The 24,972-nt window shown below is 42.9% G+C and overlaps 1 pseudogene across 1 annotated transcript in view; it reads left to right on the top strand.

Moving 5' to 3' along the window:
* Window positions 1–1,482: 1,482 nt before the first annotated feature.
* Window positions 1,483–24,972, top strand: part of LOC114258666 (putative methyltransferase ICS2) — a 37,892-nt pseudogene continuing 14,402 nt past the window's right edge. Inside the window, exons 1-2 of the transcript XR_014365896.1 lie at window positions 1,483–1,875; window positions 2,453–2,725. The product of XR_014365896.1 is annotated as a putative methyltransferase ICS2 (transcript). The remainder of the gene's footprint in view (window positions 1,876–2,452; window positions 2,726–24,972) is intronic.

Raw genomic sequence — 24,972 nt, 5'->3', positions numbered from 1 at the left:
TATATAGTGGACCAAATCTATAAGCATAAATTCAGAAATGAGATTTTAGAATAACAAGAGAGTTGACAAACAACCCAATAAAGAGTTACTGTTGCTGAGTTGGTTGATAGACAAGACAAATAAAGTGCCGAATTAAATGAGCCTTTCAGTTTTAACAGCTTACTCCGATCTCATTTCGATCCCGCTGAGAAGATAGTGGTGTCGAATATCCTGATTAATAAACTTTTAGAGAGAGAAAGTAAAGACCCAATTGTGGATTCCATAAAAATTGCTAGTATAGACATATGTATATCTCAAGAATTAATTATAAAATAAACTCCTTTGAGGCAAAAACTAAATAAACAATCCTGGGGTGGGTTTAGCTGAGCAACCTTTTTGATAATGCCGAAAAGAAGCTCCCACAAACATAATCTGAAACCCATTTTTAGAGAGAGAAAATGAAGATGCAAAAGTAAATCCATGAGCACTATTTTATTATAACACTTTTCATCAAGATTTACCATGAAAAAAGAAAAGAGATTCCATGGAGTTTGTCAGTACACACAGGTATATGTATACAATTCAAGAATCAATTTTACAGTAATTTTATAATAAGTTTCATGAGAGAGAAAATTCGAAGCTTAATTGTGGCTCGTGATAACCATCAAAGTGTTGTAGAGTGTTTACTTACAGTAACATGCTTGTTGTGTTCTTCGTTGATCTTATTCAGTCTTTCCCACAGACGCCGCCAATTGTGAGACCATGAAATATCCTCTCACATAGATTGTAGAGATCCAACGAAGAGATGAACTTGGTTCTTGTATACCTGCAAAGATGTGCATGATTGACGCCACCCAACCGGGGTTGTTGGCCGGAGGCACTCCGATGGTGAAGTCAGTCACCTGTTAAGCAGAATGAAAGTGTAGAAAGTGTAGAGTGCTTGGTGTGTAGTGTAGGGAAAGAGAACATACCATTCTTCTGGGATGCCCCCTCTCCCCTATATAGATGGGGGGGGGTGTGATATTTGTTTGGGCTGGACCCATTATAAGCCTTGTTTAGGTTAACCCCTATAAACTGATATATATATTTTTTTTCTGGCTCCCACAGAACTAATTTGATAAAATAAATATCAAAAAATATTTTAAATTTTTAAAAATTATTTTTAGCCTTCTAAAATATAAAATTATATAAGAATAATAAGTGTTTTAAATTTTTAATCAAGGGTAATAGAGTCTTTTTATTTTATTTCCCAACTTAGGATATATAATCTCACCCCCACCCCATTACAAATAATCCTACAAATTTATTAGATTAATTATCCATTGGATTAATAATCTTGAAACAAAATTTTAAAATAAACACAGGATTATTAGGCTCGTATATTAATAATCTCAATCTCATACTCTAATCCTATCAATCAAACATGTCGTAAGTGACATGTGCTCAGATTCATATAACTTTTTCCAGAACAAACTCAAAAGTAGTTCTCTCTTGCAGCAAAAAGTGGCCTCAATGACAATGCCAGTGCTAGAAAATGCAGTTGAAACTCTCTTCTCCAAAGATTTCCACCTTTTTCAAGCTCTTAACGCAGCGGACTTGGGCTGTGTAGTGGGTCCAACCACATTCACAGTGATTTCTACAATCAGGAGAATGATGGAAAAGAAATGCAGGGAATTGAATTGCCAAACACTGTAACTTCAGGTTTACTTGAATGATCTTCCTAGAAACGATTTCAATACCCTTGTCAATGGCCTGTCATCTAAGGTTGTTGGTAACAAATGTGAGGAAGTTTCTTGTTATGTGATGGGAGCACCGGGGTCTTTCCATGGCTGGCTTTTTCCTCGTAACAACATGCATTTAGTTCATTCCTGTTACAGTGTTCATTGGCTTACTCAGGTTTGTACATCCATTTGTTTCAACTAGTAATTAACCTTGCACTTATCAAATTATCCTATGTTAATTCCTATCACAATATGAGCAGAGGAGTTAGATGTTGGTCACATACTGTGATGGACACATGAATAATTTTCATTGACCATGCCATGCCACTAGAGAAAGATCAATATTTTACTCGAACTATATGACAGGTACTATAAGTATTTATTTGTATTTGTTGTATGGATACATATAAAAGTTTTTAAAAAATTGTAAAATTATTCAAAATATGTAGACTCAAAAAAATGGGCAATATAAACCCGTGTAAAATGGTCTTTCTCCGTGTCTTTCCTAGTGTTTACCGAAAATTTCATAAAGTCTAGAATTTTCATATGATGGGCTTGGTGCATGTGCAACATAATTAGGATGTGCTTCTTAAGCAATGAATGATGGTTCGATCCTACTCTCTTTTTGTTAATGTAATATCATTGTACTACTTGTATAAGTTGTATTACTTATTTCATATGACCCATTTTCTTTTGACGTGTAATAAGCTTGCACACTAACCATTTCAATGGTTTCTTTGGTGAAATAAAAGGCACCAAAAGGACTCACAAGCAGATAAGGCTTGGCATTAAACAAGGGGAAGATTTACATATCAAAGACAAGCCCTCCTGTTGTAAGAGAAGCCTACTTATCTCAATTTCATGAAGATTTCACAATGTTTCTCAATGCTAGATCCCAAGAGGTGGTTCCAAATGATTGTATCCTGTTGATACTTCGTGGTAGGCTATCTTTTGATCTATCAGACATGGAGAGCTGCTTTATTTGGGAACTATTATCCATAGCCATTGTTGAATTAGTTTCACAGGTAGCTGTAATTTTTAACACTTCTTTACCATTAAATGTCTTTGTTTGATGTTCACAAGCTCTAACATACCTCTAGAACAAAATTTTTCTAGGCCTAAAACTAGTAAAACATGCAAACTATAAACCCAAATTCCCTTAGGTGTCGTCTGTACACACCCCAATTTTGACCGACTTCAAGACTTCGACGTCATTGGTTATGCACTCGATGATTGCACATGTTTGTGCTTGTTTTGAGCACCCGAAGGTCTCGACTGAGTGCCTTGTCTTTGAGCCTCTTAACTCTCTGTGTTTTGCCCTTGTTTTGGACCAAACCTTGTTGCCTCTTGCCTAGGTAGAGGGGAAGGCCTTGCCGGCCACTTGTGGCACTTGTAGGCCACTTCAAGTGGTCGGCTGGCTAAGGGAATTGGCCGGCCAGCCACCTTAACTGGCCAGGGGCCACTTTTTCTCCTTTTTAGATATTTTTAGATCTTTTCAGCCAGTTGTGGCTCACTGAAACTCATCTTCTGGAGGGATCAAGCAAGCCTTTTTGCTTGCTTGCTCTATATAAGGGGGGCTCCCTTCACAAAATTCCAGAGCTGAAATTTCCCTCTCTCTCTAGAATTTTTTCTTTCTCTCTCTCTCTCTCTATATATATATATATTGTGTGATATTGAGCTTAAAAGTGTGTTTTCTTCACATATATGCTCTAAGGCACCTAGTCAAACACCTTAGCCTTAGACTTGAGGTTCTTGGAGGCCTTGTTAGAGCTCCTTGGAGTGATTTTGGCTCAGAAGTTAGCTGTTAGCTTGCTGTTTTAAAGTTGTGCTTCAAGGGTGAGATTCTACCTCCTAAATCTTTGTTTTCGTACATTGGTTTGGCCACCCTTGCATGTTGTTTTTGGCCTAGCTTTCAACTACAAAAATCTCTATTTTTTAAATGTTAAGAGTGGCTATTTGAGGCTCTGTGAGAGTTGGGGGTGTTTCACCCCCTTGTGTGCCTTATTTGCTTAAGCCTTGTACCATCTCTTAAGGCTTTTGAGGTACTCTTTGTTTGGCCCTTCTACCACTAAAACTTAGAGAAATTTCAGTGGTAGAAACCATGTTTTGAGGTCCAAAGTAGGAGCGGGTGGCCTCCCCTCTTTGCATACTTGAGCCTGTGTTTCTACCATCTCTTGACTTGATCTAAACATGTTTTTGTGACTTTTTTAACATGTTTTGGCTCTGTTTGTGGCTGGCTTGGCCACTTCTTGCATGCTTCTTACACTTGTAGTGTAATCTTGCCCACTAGCCTAGCGTACTTGATGTTTTGGCTCATCATTCTAGCATGTGTTAGCTTGACTCCAGCATGTTTTTGGCATTTATTTAACATGCTCTGGCTCTATTTTGAATAGCTTTGGTCATGCATGCCTTGCTTTGTATAGCTATAGTGTTGTTGGCCCTTACTAGCTTTTAGTTTTAAGGCCCTTGACATGCTTCACTTGAGTTATTTGCATGCCTTAGCATCATTCCACACATGATTTCAATGCATTTAGCCTTGTCACACTCTCACACATATCACTCTTTAAGTGTGTTTAAGAGTTGAGCTTTATGCCTTGTTTGAGGCCTAACATGTATGCTTGTTTGTCCAGTCCTTCGATCTTCAATGTCAGCATGTCTTGGCCTCTGATTTGGCATGATTGAGCTCCGTCTAGAGCTGGTTTGGTTGTTTAGGCCATGTATTACATGCCTCTTATGTGAATGCCATAACTAGCTTTGAGTTTTAGGGCCTCTTGCATGCTATACTTATGATGTTTGCATGATACGTCATCATTTGGCATGTGATTTCAGTGCTCATATCTCTACCATACTCTTGTATATACCACTCTTTCAATGCGTTTGATAGTTGAGCTTTGTATCTTACTTGCGAGCCATAAGTTGATCATACATTTTCTTCCCTTTTATGCCATCATCTTAGCACATTTTGGCCACTATTTTGGCATGCATGAGGTCGGTTTAGGGTTGGTTTGGTCCATGGAGCATTGTATTGCGTGTCTCTAGTGTTGTGTCCTTCACTAATTTCATCATTTTAGTCCCTTAACATGTTATGCATGCGTTGTTTGCATGTTTGAGTCTTGTGTCTCATGCCAAGATAACACATGTTGTTTGTATTGCATTGTGTTTGGATCGGACGTTAATCCAAACACAAGAAATGTGAGACGTTTCATACTCTAAGTGATGAAACGTGTTGCATTTCTTGGTTGCCAACACCCTTGATCATGCATGATAGGGTGAACGCACTTTGAGTCTTATATGCGCATTCGCTAAGCTTGTACAAGCTCGATTTTCGAGCCATCATACATTGAGATGCGTATTTGGTGGCTCGAAAGCAAAGTACCACACTCCTTTGAGCTTGAGACATGATGAGGAGGGTGGTAGTACACACATTTCTAGCCAAATACATTGCCTTGGCTCTGTTGCTCTCTGTTGCAGCAAAGGCAGCATTCTAGAAAGAAAAGTGGCCGGCCGGCCACCTGCACTAGCCTGCCGACCACTTGTACTGCCCGGCCGTCCAGTTGAAGTAGCTTACCGTCTAGTTGAGGTGGCTAGCCGGCCACCTAAAGAAGAAATTTGTGCAAAATGTTCTTGCTTTGGGGCAGAAGCCATCTGGAAGTTTGTGTAGTGTTTTGAGATCACAATGAGTGCAAACAGAGACAACTCATGGCAAGGCAATGCATCTTTGGGCGAAGCACACCGAGCATGCATGTCTCCCTCCCCCGAGGCCATTTTATTGCTTTACTTAGCTAGTTACTTTACTGGTTCTGTAATTAATTAGTTAATGTGCTTAGCTAATGCAATTCATTTTTGTAATATTCTAATTAGCTTACATTAGCTAGTTATTCAAATTTAATTTAGTTTGTAATAATTAATAAGCTAAGTTAGTTAATTAGTTAGCCTAGCTTAACTTAGTATAACTTAGCATAATTATTCGGACTCTCCGTCGAGAGGGCGCTTTGTTGTAATAAGTGTGTGCGTGTGTGATGCATGTCTTCCAACCCCACTTCTTTCTCCCTTTTACTTATCATCTTTCGATGGTTAGTTTAGGGCATATTTCGATTAGCATCTTTATGCTTGCATGCGTGCATCATTCATTCGTCTTGCATGCACCGGGCTCGGCGCATCATGCAAACTGCATTGTTATTCAATACATATTTGAATACGTGCATCAAATCATCACATTCATATGCCATCTTAGATAGCCGGGCCTATTTAGTTGCATTTTTGCATGTGTTGCATTAGGCATTTTAACATAGTTAGAATCATGCATGATTTCTAACTAGTTTTTTGATTTGGCTTGGAGTACACTGTAAGTGTTTATACTTTAGGATCCTTGCATGAGTGTGAGTGTTGCCATGATAGCATGCTTGCCATGAGGCTATTTGCTTAAGTGATTAACTGCATGAATGCCTATGGATAGAGGCTTGATTGCTTGAATTGGAACAACTCGATGATTGTGAGTTTTAAGCCCACTTTGGAAGTGGCACATCACATTTTCAAGCCTACTTGAGGGTGGCAAATCCGCACTTTGGCCTACTTGCGAGTAGCACTTTCAAACCATTTTCAAAAAGAAACATGAGTTGTTTTGTTCCAATTCTCGTGATTGAGTCTGTACTTGTACGATGTGCGCATCACGTAGTAAAGTTAGCTAATAAACCGGAATAAGAACACATGTGTTTATAAAACAAGATATCATGTTAGTAGAGGCCGATCTTTAATCGGTCGAGCGGGGATGCTCATTGCATGACCTTCCCCTCTCGTACCCAAGTTCCTTAGCCTAGGTAACTTTGGTGATGATGGACACGTGGCCTTTGGCACGAGTCAGGGTTCCCTAAATTTTCCAAAATAAAATATTTAGGTGGTGACTCTGTAATCTGGCAAAGTAGTCCATGTTTGGAACTTCTTGATCAAAATCGATTTTCCAAAACGATTTTCCGGATTTGGACTCTTTGGTGATTTATCAGTCTTACATTGCAGTTTGTGAGATTAGATTCAGAACCGTGACGGGAGTCCGAACTGCAGTAGCTAAGAACCTAATCCATGCCCTTTCCGAAAGGGGAGGCGCGCGGAGGAAGTTCAGGTGGTCTACAGTTTCTGGCGACTCTACTGGGGATTTAGAGAACTTGACTGGAACTCATGATATGTTGTTTTATTTACACTTATGTGTTTCTTTGCATTGCGTTTGCATTGGAGCGCTTAAGTCACAATGTTTTCCATCTGTTATTGCTGAATGGTTTGCCGGAGGCTTGCTTGGAAAAACGTGCCAGAAGGCTGACAGGTTATGGGCTCTGCCACGATGGGTACACAAACCTCGATTTTGCCGAGGCACCTTTTTTGACCAATGGACCTAGTTGCATGTTGGATGCCATAGAGACCATTCCAAACTAGGACAGGTTGCTTACTTGAATATAGGTTGTTTGAAACCGCATGTGTGCGTAGTGAAACCCTTGTTCCTGACAAAATAGGACAAGGAAACCCTACCCCACCATAGGGGTGTTTTGGCTCGCACTTTCTTGCTATGTGCTGTTAGAGTGTGTCTCTACAGGAATATATGTATCAGCTGCAAGTTTGGGTATCAACCTAAGGGTATCAGATTTCAGGCAGAATTTTACGGTAAAATTCAGTAGAGAGCACAGTCATTCCGCTATGCTCATATCTGTTCTGGTGAAACCAGGCTGAGATGCTATCTGTTTTCTATTTTGCAAGGTAGTCTTGGAACCATAGCTTCAGAAGGCTCCAATATCCCCCGGGTACATTGAACTTGTGTTGATAGACTTTGTCAGGTCAGAGATTTAGTTAAAAGGTAACCAGTATTCCTTCGCCGGTCGAAGGGCAAAGAAGGGCTAGATAGGGCTCATTAGTTCAACTGATCCGACAGTCACCAGTCACGTCACCAGTCACATCACCTTTGTTCTGACTCAGCAGACCATGACAACATAGAGATCAGAAAAAGTTGTGGCCATAATAACAGCATTAAACTAGGGACTCGCCATGCAGGATGAGACCAATGCTGAAATACAACGCCCATCCGGGGCACCTACCACACATCCAGTCCTCGGGACCTCAGTCAAACTTTGACCCACTTCTGCAAACTAAAGATTTGCATGGTCCGGATTCCTGAGGATGGTGAGCTCACGCTCGAGTTTTTGGACCCCAGGTGTAGCCGGATGAGAGGCTTCATTCCCTTGATACTAATGATCCCGATCCGACTTCGGTGAAAATTGTGAACCTTGAGAAGTACTTCAAAAAGGCATAGGGCCTTAACTCCAATCATGACACTAAGGATGGGTACACCAAGGCTGTCGTACAACTCGCAAACAAATTCACAATGCCGCATATTGACCGTTTGGACGGGTCTGGAGATCCTATGGTACATATCCAGCTTTTCGTAGACATCCTGAAATCGATAGGCCTGACTAAGCCGCAAAAACTCTCTCTGTATAGCAGAACCCTGTCGGGTGCAGTTGCCACTTGGTACGTCGAGTTGGAGGATATAGTGAACCAAAACTGGGAAAAGTTGGCTGAGGCCTTTGTCGATCAGTATTCTTGCAATATCCAAGTTTAAATGACCATGCAAGAGCTTGACGTAACCCACTAGAATCCTACAGATTCTTTTACGAAATTTGTTGCAAGGTGGAGAGCAAAGGCAGCTCAGATAACAGATATCCTTTCTGAGAAGGATCAAGTACGAATAGTGGTGCAGAACCTAGAGCATGATATGTTACAAAAGGTAATAGTGGCTCCACAATTCACTTTCAAAAGTTTGCATGAATTAGGAATTCAGATCGAGAATGCGTTCAACAGAGGGATCATTCCTAGAACAAATGAACCAACAAGGAGGGTGTTTTCCGGGAGTACCCATGCTGGTAGTAGCACTATTCCAAAACCCATTGAAATCAACACAGTCGCCACAGCCGACCCTTTTTTCCAAATCAAGCCTACAAAGAGCCGGTCCAACCCGAGCTCAGGGTAGAACTTTCACCCCCCATCTATATGAGCCTAACCAGCACACTAGGAGTCCTGATGGAAAGAGGGTATCTCAAATCCCTTGTTCCTCAACCTCAGCCTGACCCACTCCCTATCAGATATGACCCCACCAAATACTGTGTCTATCATCAACAACATAGTCATGATACGAACAGTTGCATCCACCTCCGTCGTAAGATTCAGGATCTTATTGACAAGGAGACCATAGCTCCACCAAAAGGACCTCTGGCTAGTACTAACCCGTCCTCCACATCTCAACCTCGACCATACACAACCACCCATCTACAACCCCAGTATATACACCCCGACCCATCTACCCAAGCCTGAGGTGTTTATCCCAAAAAGCGTGGACTTAATACACTTGAACCCCAATCATCTCAAATCCATGAACCCACTACTTCTGAGCTAATGAAAATGATTGAAGATCTTCAGAGAACAGTGGCAGATCTGGCCTTTGAGATATTGGCTCCGTCATCAACCACATCATATATCAGGGATTTCATGTTAAAAGGCTCCCCAATCTTGGGACGGGCTGCATTGGAAGAAAGCCAATCCCTTGGCAAAGTGGAGGCAATTGGTAAGAACAAGGTGGGGGTAGGCATTGGTCCAAATGAACATCTTCGGTGGACTGTTGAGGCTTTAAGGGCTAAAGGACTGAACAAATAGCAAGTGCTCGCTGTTGTTGCAAAGACTGTGGATGACACTTTTGTCGCTCAAGTTGGGGGCATTTTGAATCAAGGGGCAAGCTGGAAGGAGTGCTGTCAAACCAGAAACACCCATTTCAGCTCCAATCCTACGCTCAGAAGAGATCATTTAAAGTCAGCACCTACTGACCCTTTCACCGTACGTCCAATATAACCTCATAAACCTCGAAATACCCACCCCGAGGCCAGAGGGTGTTCGCCCCGCTTTATATGTCCTTATCCAAAGCCATGGGCATGTTGATCAAAAAGGGCCATCTCAAACCCCTTGAGCCTCGACTTCTCCCGAATCCCCTTCCGGCCAAGCATGATGCTGCCAAGTACTGTGCTTTCCATCAACAAACTGGCCATGACACTAACATGTGTTTTCGTCTTCGCCACGAAATACAAGATCTGATTGACAACGAGGTCATCGTCGCACCAGGCTTTGCAAAGTCTATCGGCACTGCATCAGTGAACTTGGGGGATAATGTAATTATGTGATTGGGGAATGAACCACCTGCTGATGGCTCTCAGTTTACTCCAGATATGAGGATTGCACGCATTGTTTTGAGCAATTTGCGAATGTTGTTTACTTTAATTTCTGACTTGGGTATTAGGTCAATCTTGTTGTGTTGTATTGAGTCAGTCTTTTTGTACTGAGTCAGTCGAGTCTGTCTTGTTGTATCGAGTCAGTCCTGTTGTGTTGGAGTTGGGTGATTTCGGGGGTGTTACCTCAAGCATCACTTGCTTGTTTTGTGTTTGTCTTTTACACTTTTTCTTTTGCGTCTATTTCTGCCATTGAGCCAGTTATACCAGAAGATCTGAATGAAAAAGCAGTGATTTGCACCCTTTTGAGTCTGTTTCTACCTTGGAGCTAGTTGTGCCAGAAGTTCTGAATGAGATGGCAGTATTTGACCAAAACTGTGTCTTTTTTGTGCCTTGAAATCATTACACTGACCTAAGTTTTTCAAAACTTTTTCTAACAATGTGATGAAAATGAAGAGGGAGGAATTCCTCGGGATTTGCAAAAATTTGATCAACTGAGAGACAGAGAGGCATGGTAAGCCCTTAATGAGTGAGATCATGCTTGTTAATGTGAGTACTGAGAAGGATCCTGGCTTGATCCCGATGGGTTCTACACTGTCTTCACGAGCGACTAGTCGCTTTCTTAAAAGATTTCGAAAAATGTTTTGCGTGGTCTTGCGAAGACATGTGTGGAATTGATCTTGAGATTGTGCAACATAGGATCGCTCTCGGCCTCAAGACTCAACCCCTTTTGCTTTCAAACCTTGAACTTGGATTCAGAATGTTCAATGATCAACCCCAATGTGAGGCTTGCATGGCCAGATTTAAAGCAACCCATGAACTAGGGGTAATATGGTCGTATGACATCAAAGGAGACCTGCCAGGCCAGATTTGAAGAAACCCTTGAACTAGGGGCAAGAAAGTCAGATCAAGAAGATTAGATGTTATCGAAGGAAGCTTGCAAAGCTAGATCAGAAGCATCCCTTGAACTAGGGGAGAAAATGTCAGATGTGCTTGAAGAATGAAAGATGAGTTATTTCTCATGCTAATGAGGACTAGCCAAAAGGCCAAATTCCAGTAGCTGGAAGAAGAAAGTATTGTTGAAGGACAATCGAGTTCCTATCCGCAACACTAGGGGCAACTTCATCCCCCATTGGATATACTCCTACATCATTAGCGTACAACAGCCATTCTCCTGGATTCAGATGGCTTTGAGATCTCAAACTGATCAACATGGACAAGTTAAACTTTCTTATCCTTGAGAGGCTCGCTGGGCCGAAAACCCCAAAGGACGACCCAGGAAAAACTTAGAGCAGAAAAAGAAAAAGAAGAAAAAGAGAAAATGAAAAAATGAAAAGAAAAAGAAAAGAAGAAAAGAAAAGAAAAGAAGAAAATAAATGAAAAGAAGAAAAGAAATGAAAAGAAAAGAAAAATAGATCTCGCAAGGTTGAAAACCCAAAGGGCGGCTTTGGCAAAAGTTAGAGCACAAAAGGAGAGCGTCAACACCAGAGTGAAACTCAACCAGGAACTACGTCAGGCCTGATTCCCATGTTTGGGATATGTAGGCAACTTCATCTTGAAGTTCGGCCCTAATCATTTTTAGCCTGCTTGGCTCATCCATGTTGATTGGTTTATCTTTGTTCAACTCGGCTATCTCATCCATGTGCAAAGTGGCTCATCTTCATGATCGCCTTCGTTCAAAATCGGATTGTCTTATTCCATTAGAAGATTCAGCTGCAAGACATTTCAAGTTTAGATCTGTGGTTGTGCATCTCAAGAGTAAATTTTATGTTGGTCGAGCAGTGGCCATTTGCAAAAATAGTTTTGGGAATTTTTAATGAGGCTGACTAATTTTCTCGAAAATTATCCCATTTTTTCCAAAATTGGACCATTTCTTAGACCTAAAAAAGGAAAATTTTCAGTGCTTACAACCTGACTTGCATGATTTCAAATCACAAAATCAAACAAGCGTGTTAATCTAACTCTCATGTTGGTCAAAACTGTTTTAACAGAAAGCAAAAACAAAAAATGGTCAAAATGATGAACTAGGGGCACAGTTGAGTTAGGTTTTTTGTCTTTTCCCCGTTGTCAGCCTATTTTCCAGAAAAGGCACCATACTTGCCAGAAAAGGGCACCTTGTTCGCCAAGAAAAGGGCACAACTTAAGCTAACAGCAAAGGGCCGAAAGCTCTCTCATCCTCCGAACAACAAAGTATCAAGCCAAGTGCGAAGCACGAACTAGAATGCAGCAGGATATTCCACTTCCTCATTTGGACGGGTTTGATTACATTTAAGCTAAGCCAAGGGCATCGTTAACAAATGTCAATCGCAGATCTGTTGCACATCCAGTCGCATCACAACCCCTATGTGGGAGAGCTCACTAGCTGTTAGCAGAAGAAAGAGAATCTGGTAGAATACCAGGGGCAAGAGCCCACAACTTCCTGCTTATCCATCAACCACCCAGGGGAGGGATAAAAAAGAAGAGAGATTAAAGAATAGAGAGATGTGCGCTGAGAGAAAAAGTGAGAAAAGGGCTTTTCAGAGAAAAAGAGATTGAGTGCCAAAGTGACATGAGGATCACAAATTAGAAAGGATGGACAACAATACCCGAAGAAGCTGTGGGCTCCCTGTGAACCGAGAGGTCTCTCGCCTTTGTAACACATCTAAGTGTTGTGTGTGTGGTTTTGTTTGTCTTGATTCTTGTTTTGAGTCGTTTCGAGTGTCAATAGAGGTGTTTAGGTTGTTTTACCTTTGTTTTTCTTTGATTAAGTCGTTTTGACTTTGGTCGGTCGTAGGCTCAATACCCGGTTAAGAACTCCATTTCAATTTCAAAAATAAATCGTTTTGTGCTCAGAGTGCTGTGTTGTTCTACACATATGTGCAAAACAGGATTTGTTCTTTCAAAAAAATGTAGGGTTCAACCCAGGTAATATGAGAACAGTAGAACAAGGACCTATCTGAAGCTATATGGGTTCCAGACTACAAAGCAAAAGAAAATAGGGAAAATGAGCAACATCTGAGTGTGTTTCAACTTCAGCAAATTCTGAGATTGCATTTCGGATGTACCTCCTCAAGCCTTATCAATGCTCCAAAGTATGCGTGTGCCTTTACCTCAAGCTCTGGCTCAAGCCTGCTTCAAGCCATAATGGTGATCAGAAGCGCTCTCCTTGAGTACTATTCCATGCCAGAGACATCTTGGTTGTGCCTGTAATGAGTTCCTAGGAGACCAACTGAGATGGTGGAAACTAGAGTTCGAATGACTGATGCCTAGAACACAAAGGTTCGGGATTTCCTAGACTAAAGTCTTGTTTAAATACCTAGGGGTGTATCCTTGACTTGAAATCTGTATGGCAGCCCCATAGGTTGAGGTAGCGGGTATGCGCCTTAATTCTGGATATTGAACCAACGTAGTCTGTCAGCCTGTTGGAGAGAAAGGAAAGTTGTGAACATGGCTAGGAAGAAAGGTAGTTCCTGTGGTTTGGAAGCGCAAGATGCAGAAGCAGGAGATCCCCAACAGCACGAGGTGAAATCTCCAATCTGCCATTATTGGCCGATGAGATTAATTTGTGGCCGTTGGGTGGCCGATGGCTTCCTGGAGTGGCCAGCAAGTCTCTGATGCTCTCCTTGGTTATTGTATTACTGTTTTGGGCCTGGATCCCTTAAGAAAATGCAAAGGAAGTACTTTTTTCAAGCTTAAGTGGCCTACATGGAAGCTCTGGACTGTGTTTTCAGCATGTTATGCTCAGCATGTACGAGGTGTATCCTTTTAAATTGTTGCAACTCCTCCGAGAGGTAAATCGGAGGTTGCGTTTGAATCGGTCTTGTCAAGATGCACATTTCTTCATTGAACATATTGCATCGAATATGCATTGATTACTGTGCACAGAATATGTATGCTGTGTTGCGTTGCATTGTATACGCACTTCTCATGTTTGCATTGTATATGCACTTCTTACACTTAAATTGAATATGCACTTTAATATCTCGCATGGAACATGCATTTGTTACTCCCGCATCGGACATGCATGCATTATTCTTGTATAGAATATGTATCTCGATATTGCATGGAGCATGCATTTGTCATCTTTGCATTGTACAAGCACTTCTCACATTAGCATGGTGCATGCTGTCAACCTTGCATGGAACATGCATTCTCATCTTGCTGTATCTATTAAGTTTCTTTCCTATGCAGGCACGATATTGTATGTACGGTTCATTTGAAGCTGGTGTAACCAGACGGTATTATATGTATGGTTCATTTAGAGGGATCTTGGGCAAGATCATTCTTGTCCTTTGAACACCATGCTTTGGCTAGAAGTATTTGGGTACGCCTGGTGCTTACACCACTCCTTGCTTTGGTTGGAAGTATTCGGGTACGCCTGGGTGCTTACACCATCCTCTCGTTGGTTAGAGACATTTGACTACGCCCGGTGTCTACACCAACCTCATGTATGTGCTTTCCTCTCTCGCATGTGATACGCTGAGAGATGCTTTTCTTTCCCTCTCTCGCGTGTGATACGCTGAGAGGTGTTTCCTTTCCCTCTCTTGCGTGTGATACGTTGAGAAGTGTTTTCCTTTCCCTCTCTCGCGTGTGATATGTTGAGAGGTGTTTTCCGTCCCTCTCTCGCGTGTGATATGCTGAAAGGTGCTCACTTTCCCTCTCTCGTGTGTGATACGTTGAGAGGTGTTTCCTTTCCCTCTCTCACGTGTGATACGCTGAGCGGTGTTTCATTTCCCTCTCTCACGTATGATACGCTGAGAGGTGTTTCCTTTCCCTCTCTTGTGTGTGATACGCTGAGAGGGGTTTCCCTTTCCTCTCTCGTGTGTGATACGCTGAGAGGTGTTTTTCTTTCCCTCTCTCGCGTGTGATACGCTGACAGGTGTTTCCCTTCCCTCTCTCGCGTGTGATACGCTGAGAGGTGTTTTCTTTCCATCTCTTGCATGTGATACGCTGAGAGGTGTTTCCTTTCCCTCTCTCGCGTGTGGTACACTGAGAGGTGTTTATTTCCCTCTCTCGTGCGTGATACACTGAGAGGTGTTTCCTTTCCCTCTCTCACATGTGATACACTAAGAGGTGCTTTTGTTTCCCTCTCTCACGTGTGATACGCTGAGAGGGGTTTCTCTTCCCTCTCTCGCGTGTGATACACTAAGAGGTGTTTTTCATTCCCTCTCTCGCGTGTGATACATTAAGAGGTATTTTTCTTTCCCTCTCTCGTGTGTGATATGCTGAGAGGTGTTTCCCTTCCCTCTCTCGCGTGTGATACACTGAGAGGTGTTCCCTTTTCCTCTCTCGCGTGTGACACGCTGAGAGGTGTTTTCTTTCCCTCTCTTGCTTGTGATATGCTGAGAGGTGTTTCCTTTCCCTCTCTCGCGTGTGATACACTAAGAGGTGTTTCTTTCCCTCTTTCGTGTGTGATACGCTGAGAGGTGCTTCTGTTTCCCTCTCCCGCGTGTGATATGCTGAGAGGTGTTTCTTCCCTCTCTTACGTGTGATACGTTGAGAGGTGTTTCCCTTCCCTCTCTCGCGTGTAATACGCTAAGAGGTGTTTTTCTTCCTTCTCGCGCGTGATACGCTAATACGTGCTTTCATTTTCCCTCTCGCGTGTGATACGCTAAGAGGTGCTTTCCTTTTGCTTCTCGCGTGTGATACTGTAACAAGCCCGCGGGGGACCTCGCTACAGCTCGGACTCGATTTTGTAGTCACGGTTCGTAATCTGAACCAAAGAGTCCAAATCCGGCAAATCGTTTTTGAGAAAACAGATTTTTTTAAAAGAAGTGCCAAACATGGACTGCTTTGCCAGATACAGAGTCGCCACCTAAATATTTTATTTTGGGAAATTTAGGAAACCCTGACTCGGTGCCAAAAGGCCACGTGTCCGTCATCACCAAAGTTGCCTCGGCTCGGGAACTTGGGTACGATTGGGGAAGGTCACTTCGTGAGCACCCCCGCTCGCCCGGTCATAGACCGGCCTCTACTAACCATGATATCAATTTTTGAAAACTTTGTGTGTCCTTAATCCGGTTATTAGCCTAGGTTACTATGTGATGCGCACAGCATACAAGTATAGACCGGGTCGCCTGAATTGGAACGAAACATTTCATGTTTGTTTTTGTTTGAAAATGGTTTGATGGTGCTACTCGCAAGTAGGCTAAGTCGTGGATTTGCCACCCTCGGGTGGGCTTAGGAAAACATGATCTTGCCACTATCTAATGGGCTTAAAACACACATTTGATGAATTATTCCAATCCAAGTAACCCAACCTTCACCCACAGGCATTCAGGCAGATATATTACATAAGCATTTAGCCTCATGGTAAGCATGCTATTCATGGCAGTCACTCACACGCATGCAAGGATGCTAAAGCATAAAACTCACCGAGTACTCCAAACTAAAAAAAAGAAGTTTATTAGAAATCATGCATGATCCTAAATATACAGAAATGCCTAATGCAACACATGCAAAAATGCAACTATAGCAGGCTCGGCTATTCTAAACATGGCATATGGAATGCTACAGCTATCATGTATTCAACTTGGAAATTGAAATACTATGCAGTTAGTATGGTGCGCCGAGCCCGGTGCATGCGAAACAGATGAATGAATGCAAACATGCTATCATACTGTATGCTAATTGAAATATGCCCTAATCTAAACATCATAAGCGGAGAAATAAAAGGGAGAAAGTCGTGGGGTTGGAAGACATGCAACACACACACGCACAATTATTACAGCATTGCCCTCGCACAGAGGGTCCGAATAAATAATACAGTCCCAAATAAAAGAATATTACAGCCCGAATATTACAGTCCGAATAATGTACAAATTCCTAATTAATTAACAAATCAACTAAGGAAATAAATAAAACTGGCATGCAAGCCAGGGACTGCCTTGCTTCTGATGGGTGATGCATGTCCGGGTTGTCTTGCGCGGAAATCCACCGGAATGCCCCAATTAGCCTCTGTTTACACCTGTTCTTGAAATGCGTGCCAAGCCCCAAAAGGTTGCTGATTCTTTGTTTTGCTGCAACAGAGAGCAGGAAAGGGGCATAGCAATGTATTTGCATAGATATATGCATGTCTCGATCCTCGTGCCACCAATCACGCATACCGAGGCATGATGGCCGAGGAGTCGAAATGCACAACTCAATATAGAATGAATGCACATGAAACTACAGCTAAAACCTAACTCCATCATGGATAATCCGGAGTGTCGGTGACTGGGGAATTGAAACACATTCCGTCACTCGGAGTACGAAATGTACCTCGTTTCCCGTGCCCGGGCTAACTCCTATTCCGGACACGATGCAATATGCATGATATGCATGAAATGCGACTAAGATACAACCTAGTATGCACAATGCTATGAAAATGATATGCCTCGAAATGCGTGCACACGGGTACGCAAACCGAGAAAATGACAGAATGCAATCTAAGATACAACCTAGTATGCACTGTGCTATGAAAATGAGATGCCTCAAAATGCGTGCACACGAGCACGCAAACCGAGAAAATGACAGAATGTGATCTAAGATACAACCTAATATGCACTATGCTATGAAAATGAGATGCCTCGAAGTGCGTGCACACGGGCACGCAAACCGAGAAAATGACAGAATGCAATGTAAATGAGATGCCTCGAAGTGCGTGCACACGGGCACGCAAACCGAGAAAATGACATACGCAATGTAAATGACATGGAAATATGATATGGGCTTACACTAACATGAGAGAGCCTCAGCCACACTCACATAAGAGGCCGGCGGATAAAAATGAAGTGCCTCGAAATGCGTGCACACAGGCACGCAAACCGAGGCAATGGCAGAATGCGATGTAATGACATGAAAACATGATATGGGCTTATACCAACATGAGTGAGCCGCAGCCACACTCACATAGGATGCCGACGGATAAAAATGAAATGCCTCGAAATGCGTGCACACGGGCACGCAAACCGAGGTAATGGCAAAATGCGATATAATGACATGAAATGAGTAGAAATCATTCTAATTGAATTTCGGCACTAAGATATGGGGGAAAACAGTCCCGAAATGAGGCGAAATGGCACCAAATGCATGGAATTGTCCCGAAATGCAAAATTAGGCACCCGAAATGGCCTATAGCTATACCAAACATGCATAATTGGCACATGGAATGAAAATACAGAAGCAAGGCAGCCCCAAAATAAGCATTTTACTAGTACAAAACAAGGCCAAACAGCAAGCAAAGATAGGGCAAAATTAGCATGCGAAAATGGCCCTAAACATGGGATTAAGAAGCAACTCATAGCTGCTGTCCTCAAACAGGTTAGGACCCTTCAATAACATTGAAGAGGGACCAAAAATAAGCACTTTCACAGAACTGTAAAAACCTCAAAAACAAACATAGATAAGGCTAAATTTTTATGCAAGAAAACGGACCAAAAGGTGGCCAAAGAGGCAAGTGGTATATTCACAGCCCAAATTGAAAAATTCCCTTCTACAACATTGAAGAGGGACCAAAAATAAGCATGTTTACAGAACTGTAAAAACCCAGAAACAGTATACAAACATGCTAGAAATGCAATGCAAAATAAGGCTCAAAAGAGGCTATAACATGAGGTATGCAAAATATTCCACAAACGGCCAAAGACCCTTAATGAGACATGTAGAATGGGCCAAAATAAGACTATTTTCAGAACTGTAAAATGGCCAAAAACCAAAGCATGATAGGCTAACAAAACATGCAAAAATGGGAACCGAAAGTGAGATATAACATGAAGTGGCATATGGAGGTCCCAAACCATGAAAGACCCTAAACAAAACATGAAGAATGGACCAAAATGAGACTATTTTCAGAACTGTAAAATGGCCAAAAACCAAAGCATGATAGGCTTCCATAGCATGCAAAAATGGGACCAAAAGGGGAGTATAAAGGCAAGTATAACATGGAGATCCCAAAAAGTGTTGAGCCCTTCTTCAATGTCGAAGAGGGGCTCAAAATAAGCCTATTTACAGTTTATGTCATGCTCCAAAACAAATTACACACGAGCTAAAAAAATCATGCAAGAAAACGGTATTTACGAAGGGTATTGAAGCAAGTGGCATATGGAGGGCTCAAACAGGGTTGAGCCCTTAATGAGACATAAAAATGAGCTCAAAAAAAAGGTACTTTCAGTTTTGGTCGGACCTCAAATGTATAAGAAGGAGAGGCTAAGAAATATTGCAAAGAAAAGCTCAAAAAAGAGAAAATGGCAACTCACCTTTGGAGACAAGTCTTTTGTTGCTTCTTGGACCAATTTGCAGCTCCTTTAGCCTTTGAGAAGCCCTCCTTGTTGCTGGAAATGAAGTGGTGATGGTAGAGCTTGGAGGTGATGAAGAAAACAAGGTGTAGGACTTAAGGTTTTTTAGGAAAATGAGAAGGATGGAGGGAGATATGGATCTTGAGGCTTGAAGAACAAATTTTCTAACCTCCAAATGTGATGCCACCAGCTGGTTATATGGACAAAAAGAGGGTGTAAAGGTGGGGCAAAAAGGAGGTAAGCTTTCCCCCACAAAATATCCCCCGGATTGGGATATTTTCTGGGGGAAACAGCTGCACAGCTGTAAAGTGCAAGTTGAGAGGAAGCAGGCCGGCCCCTTACTTTTGCTGCAGGGGGCCGGCCAGCCACCCCCCCTAGCCGGCCAGCTAGGGGTCAAAAGGGTCAAGTATAATTAGTGGTCGGCCACCACATATTGGTGGCCTTCCAGGTCTCCTCTTCACAATCCCGTGGTTCGAATTTGGAAATTCTAAAACAGGAGAGAGAACAAGCCATTTTGAGGAGGGGTTCAAAAGGGTCAAAAGGAATTAATGGCCGGCCATATGATATTAGGATCCTCCCATGTGTGTACAACACAAATATGTGGTTTGGGGTTGAAGAAAGTAGCTCCAAGGTGTTCAACATTAGCCCGGAAGGAGGGGTTCAAAAGGGTCAGGTGGAATTACTGGCTGGCCACCAACTTTTAGGGTCCTCCCATGTGTGTACATCACAAATATGTGGTTTGGGGTTGAAGAAAGTAGCTCCAAGGTGTTCAACATTGGCTCGGAAGTGCGAAAAGCGGGTGTCGGAGGGTGAAAATGGAATATAACTGGTTGCCAAGATAATTGCTGGCCTCCCACCCTCCAGTGACCTCCCTGGTGATAAAACAGAGGCACCTGCCAAAAATGAACAAGAACCGATGCAAAACGAACCCTCGGGGGCCAAAACACGTAGTTTGGGGTCTCGAAAATGGGCTGCCAAGCACCGAAAGTGGCGTTCGGCCACGAAGTGGGTTTCTCAGACCCCAATGTCCCTCAAAAGGGAGTAAATAGGAGGTATGCCAAATTTTAGAGCAAACGGAGATGTTTAAGCGGTCCCGAACCGAGGCACACGGCCTGGTAGCTCCGAAAACCGGGAACCGGGCTCCGAAATGAGCAAAATGGCCTGCGGCCACCAAATGTAGCCCACGGCCACTGAGAGATGGTCTACGGGACCTCTCCCTCCCCTCAGGAAAAGAAACTGAGAAAACCGAGTCTGGTTCGCAAACCGAGACAAGGCACAGAAGAGGGTTCGAAAATCCGGAGGCAGGGCTCACGATCGCGACTCTGGAACTTCTGAACGAGCATATTATGTAATATCACCAAGCGCTCAATCGGTGACGTCTGAGTCTTAAGGTCGGTCAAAAATGGGGTGTCTACAGTTGCCCCTCTTTGACAGAACTCGGAAGTCACAAGTGACGGGAGTGAATGTCAAAGCCCAGAGATGACCCATTTTTGACAAGGCCGAAGACTTAGACAAACATACAAGATAAACAGAGATGTGCCTGCAGGCATGCCCGCAGGCAAAGGGGGGCAAAATGCAAAACGATATGCAATAAGATTTTGAAGATTGGACTTATACGCTACGCGAAGCCGGTTTTGAAAGTTGGACTTATACGCTACGCGAAGCCGGTTTGAAAGTTGGACTTATACGCTACGCGAAGCCGGTTTTGAAAGTTGAGGATTCATGCAATGCACTGCAATGTAGTGGCTAAAATGCAATGTAATAGCTAAGAGGTAAAGGTACCTTACAGGGGCAATTGGCAATGACTTACCTCATGCTGCTGGGGATCTTTCGCTTCTTCTTGGTTGAACTGCAGGTACTACTTTTCTCCCTGACCAAGGTCGCAGCTTTCCCTATTCTCCAACAGGGTGACAGACTAGGTTGGTTCAGTATCCAGAATTGAGGTGCGTACACGCTATCTCAACCTATGGGGCTTCCATACAGATTTCAAGCCGAGGACACGCCTCTGGGTATTTAAACCAGACTTTAGTCTCGGAAATCCCGAACCTTTGCGTTCTAGGCATGAGCCATCCGAACTCTAGTTTCCACCGTCGCAGTTGGTCTCCTAGGAACTCACCGCGAACACAGGCAGGTGGCTATACCAGACCACCAGAATTCGTTCGGGCACGACAAACACCAAAAGAATTGCACCTTTAGAGGATTTAAGGTCTCCTAGACCAGGGAGTGCACAAGACAGTACGATGCAGAGTGAATGCACAAAACAGTGCTAAACAGATAAGGTGCGCGAGATAGCGCGATACAATGCACTAACAAGTACAGGTGAGATGCGCAAGATAGCGCGATGGAATGCATGCAAAATGCAAGTAAGGTGCACAAAACAGTGCAATGCGCAAGAAAGCGCGAGTGATTTGAAATGCACAGGACAGTATGATACGCTAAACAGCGCGATTGATTTGAAATGCACTAAACAGTGTGATACGCTAAACAGCGCGATTGAAATGCACTAAACAGTGCGATACGCTGAACAGCGCGATTGAAATGCACTAAACAGTGCGATACACTAAACAGTGCGATACGCTAAACAGCGCGATTGATTTTGAAATGCACTAGACAGTGCGATACGCTAAACAGCGCGATTGAAATGCACTAAACAGTGCGATACGCTAAACAGCGCGATTGAAATGCACTAAACAGTGCGATACGCTAAACAGCGCGATTGATTTTGCAATGCACTAGACAGTGCGATACGCTAAACAGCGCGATTGAAATGCACTAAACAGTGTGATACGCTAAACAGCGCGATTGAAATGCACTAAACAGTGCGATACGCTAAACAGCGCGATTGAAATGCACTAAACAGTGCGATACGCTAAACAGCACGATTGATTTTGAAATGCACTAGACAGTGCGAGTGATGCATGTTCTATGCAAATGAGGTGCATTTTCTACGGAAGTATGGAAGAGTGCATTTTCTATGCAAAAGATACGAGCATTTTCTATGCAAGAAACAGGAGCATATTCTATGCAATATTGAAAGCAAATTCTATGCAGAATCGAAAGTAGGCATATTCTATGCATGAATCATAACGATGTGCGGAACGCATGCAACAACAGTGTATATGAAAATTCACATTCTATGTAGTAGAGGAGTATCAAATATATACTCTGGTGCCTCTGATTTACCTCTTAGAGGACTTTGCAACACACTCAGCTCAAAAAGGGCACACCCTGTTCATATTGGCGGGAGATAACATCTGCTGCTGCTGCTTTAATTGCCGTTCTGGCTTGAAGCATGCTTAAGCTTGGAGTAGAGGCACGCTCATTCTTCAGGGCACTGGCAAGGCCTGAAGAGGTACATATGGAATGCAATCTCAGAATTTTCTGAAGGTGAAACACACTCAGATGCTCAAAATTTTCCCTATTTTCTTTTGCTTCGTAGTCCGGAACTTATATAGCTTCAGATAGGTCCTTGTTTTGCTGTTCTGATATGACTTGGGCTGAACCCATGCGGTTTTATGAAAGAATGAATCTTGTTTTGCACAGATGTGGAGAACGGCACGGCACTCGGAGCACAAAACGATTTTATTTTGAAATTGATAAATGAGCTCTTGACCGGGTATCGAGCCTACGACTGAACACAGCAAGACAACCCAACACGGAAATAAAAGGCACACAACCTAGACACATCGGGTAACACTCGAAACGACTCAAAACAAGAATCGAGATAAAACAAAAAGACACGACACTCAGACGTGCTCAGGGAGCCTGTTTCACCGGGTAGTGTTTCCCACCCTCTCTCGTTTGTGATCCTCGCATCCCTCGGCCCTCAAGCTCTATTTTTCTGAAAAAGCCCTTTTCTCACTTTTTCTCTCATCGCACATCTCTCTATTCTTCATTCTCTCATTTTTTTTATCCCTCCCCTGGGTAGTTGATGGATGAACAGCAAATTGTGGGCTCGCGCCCCTAGCGTTCTGCTAGATTCTCTTCTTCTGCTCACAATAGTGGACTTTCTCCCACGGAAAGGTTGCGCTACAACTGGGTGTGTAGCAAATCTGCAGCTAACATCAGTTGATGATGCTTTGCTGGGGAGTTTGGACGTGATAAGATCTGTCTAGATGATGGAGTGGAATATCTTGCCCCATTCCGGTTCGTGCTTCGCACTTGGCTTGATACCTCGCAGCTTGGAGGGTGAGAGAGCTTTCAGCCCTTCCGCTGTCGCCTTTAGTTGTGCCTTTTCTGGCAGGTAGAGTGCCCTTCTTGGCAAGTATGGCGCCTTTTTTGGCATGTATGTTGACAATGGGGAAAAGACAGAACATCTGACTCAACTGTACCCCTAGTTCATCATTTTGACCATTTTTTAGTTTTAGTTTTCTCCTAAAACAAAATTTTGACCAAAATGAGAGTTAGATTAACATACTTGTTCAATTTTCTGATTTAAAATCATACAAGTTAGGCAGTGAGCACTGAGAGTTTTCCTTTTTTGGGTCCAAGAAATGGTCCATTTTTGAAAATGGAATACTTTTCGAGAAGATTAGTCAACCTCAGTAAAAATTCTCAAAAACTATTTTCGCAAACGACCACTGCTCAACGAGCATGGGACCTACTCCTGAGATGCGTAACCTCGGATCCATGGCAATGGAAAATTGCCCCTTGTCTGAAGGAGACTGCATGGCAACGGAATGTTGCCCCTTGTTTGAAATGACACTGCGGCGTTCTGAATGGCAACGGAAAGTTGCCCCTTGTTTGGATAGCACCGCAGCGCATTGAATGGCAACGGAAAGTTGCCCCTTGTTTGAATGACACCGCGGTGCATTGAATGGCAACGGAAAGTTGCCCCTTGTCTGAATGGCACCGTAGTGTATTGTAGTCAGTCCTCAGAGCGACGAATGCAACCAGACTCTCAGATATAGAGAAGGCAAAGATTATCAGAACCATTACATGGACATGATTGAGTTTGAAGTGTTTTACGGCTGGACTTCAGAATGAAGTTGCTTACGTATCCCAAAGATGGGAATCAAGCCTCACGTAGTTCGGGGTTAAGGTACACTCGGGTATTAACCTCTCCTTTTTAGGCTCTAACTTTTGCCAAGGCGCTCGTTGCGGGTTTTCGACCTTGCGAGCTTTGTTCTTCTTTTCTTTTCAATTCTTTTCATTTCTTTTTCCTTTTTTGATTTTTTCGTTCTTTTCTTTGCATCTTTCTTTTTTGTTCTCTTTTTTTTCTTTTTGCATTTTTTGCTTCTTTTTTTTTTGTATTTTTCTCTTGCTCTAACTTTTGCCTGGGTCGCCCTTCCGGGTTTTCGGCCCAGCGAGCCTCTCAAGGGTAAAAGTATAACAAGTCCATGCCAAATGGTTTTGAGATCCTGGAGTCATCTGAATCCAGGAGAATGGCTGCTGCTTTGCTTTGTAAGCTTCTTCTGATGAGATCTGATCTTCTTGACCTGACTTTGGTGCCTCTTGTTCGAGGGCTGCTTCAAATCTAGCCACACAGGCCTCACATCGTAGTTGACCGTCGAACCTTCTGATTTCAAGTTCAGGGTTTGGAAGCGAAGGGGTTGAGTCTCGAGGCTGAGAGCGATCCTAGGCTGCACAATCTCAAGAGCGATTCCACACAGGTCTTCGCAAGACCGCACAAAACATTTTGTTTTTGAAAGTTTTTAAGAAAGCGACAAATCGCTCGCGCTGAAGGTAGTGTGAAACCAGTCTGGATCAAGCCAGGGTCCTTCTCAGTACTCACACTAACAAGCATGATTTCATTCATTAAGGGCT

The sequence above is a fragment of the Camellia sinensis genome, chromosome 1 (genome assembly GCF_055761805.1).
Source record: "Camellia sinensis isolate YWXY chromosome 1, ASM5576180v1, whole genome shotgun sequence".
In the NCBI taxonomy this organism is placed as follows: Eukaryota; Viridiplantae; Streptophyta; class Magnoliopsida; order Ericales; family Theaceae; genus Camellia; species Camellia sinensis.
The sequence above is the reverse complement of the archived record's forward strand: the minus strand, read 5'-3'. Positions and strand labels throughout refer to the sequence as shown.